Raw genomic sequence first — 1,386 nt, 5'->3', positions numbered from 1 at the left:
TTGTGGCTCAGAACCTGTCTGCAATGTGGGAGACCTGGGTTCTTTCTATCCCTGGGTTGGGAAGATCCCCTGGAGAAGGGAAAGACTACCCACTCCAGTATTCTGGCCTGCAGAATTCCCTGGACTGCATAGTCGATGGGATCACAAACAGTCGGACGTGAGTGACTTTCACTCACTGCCCTACCTGCCAGTCAGTCAGTGCCCTGTCACTGCCCATTCTGGCCATGGCTAATGCCCTTGGGTTGTAATTTGACCAAAGCTCCCAAGGCAGCCCTGGTTTTGGCTAACCCATCTCGGCAGCTGGAACTTGGAGGGCCCACTGCAGTCCAGGACTTCTGGTTTTGCTTCTTCCTGGCTAGAGGTGTTGCAAGATGCTGTGCCAAAACACTTGCCCCTGTGGATCAAGTAAAAGTTTTATTACAAGCTCACAGTCAATGCTAAAAACATTCGGAAGTATTTTCTGCATTGCCTGCTATTTCCCAAAGGATGGATACCTTGGATTGTATTAATATAAAGGGATTATTGCAATGATGATCTGAATATTTCCCTATGGTGCAATCCAGTTTTTCGCATTTGAGCATGATGGAACATTTACTACTACAAAGCTGAGTTTCTGGTCTGTACACAGATTAATGGCTGGATCTGTGGCAGGTTTAACGGCAGTTATCGGTACTTACCCTCTACACATGGTTCGAGTACACCGAACACTCCAAGTGAAAGAGGAACATACTTATACAGGAATTAGTCATGCTTTCAAAATTGTTTGAGCAAAGGAAAGTGATTACTTTGTATTTTACAGAGGCCTGATACCTGCTGTATTGGGAATGGTTCCATAGGCATGTATTTGGTTGGTTGCTTGCTTTTTTCCTTCTGGTACCTTTCCTGTGCTCCTTACGTTCTGGGCAGAATTTCTGATAACAGTAAGTCCCCTACATACAAACCTTCAATTTGCAAACTTTCAAAGATGTGAGTGTGTGTTCACATGTCCAATCATGTTAGTTCCTGTGTCTGGCGTGCATTGGCACATGTGTGCATCTTCTACAAGTGGTTGTGATCGCGTGTACATCACTGTGTAGCACTGTAGAGAGTACAGTAGCACAGTATCTTTAGTTCAAGCCCAGGATGTCTAGAAGCAAGCATAAAAGCAGCGGTGATATAGCTGGTACTACTGATACAGCTGGTAAGTACTGTACTGTAAGATTAAAAATATTTTACTTTTGTGTTTTTAAGTGTATTTGTTTGCAAAGTTTTATAAACCTATCATAATACCGTACTACTATATAGCCAAATATATTAGTTGGGTACCGAGGCCTACTTTGTTGGACTTAACGAACAAACTGGACTTACCAATGTGCACTCAGAATGGAACTCATTCATTTGTAGGGG

The 1,386-nt window shown here is 43.4% G+C and overlaps 1 pseudogene; it reads left to right on the top strand.

Annotated features, from left to right (window-relative positions):
• The first annotated feature begins 231 nt into the window (after positions 1-231).
• Positions 232-955, top strand: LOC100139130 (solute carrier family 25 member 16-like; annotated as a pseudogene).
• The last annotated feature ends 431 nt before the right edge of the window (positions 956-1,386 follow it).

Source organism: Bos taurus, chromosome 6 (genome assembly GCF_002263795.3).
Source record: "Bos taurus isolate L1 Dominette 01449 registration number 42190680 breed Hereford chromosome 6, ARS-UCD2.0, whole genome shotgun sequence".
NCBI classification, from domain to species: Eukaryota; Metazoa; Chordata; class Mammalia; order Artiodactyla; family Bovidae; genus Bos; species Bos taurus.
Note: the sequence above shows the minus strand (reverse complement) of the source record. Positions and strands in the feature narration are given on the sequence as shown.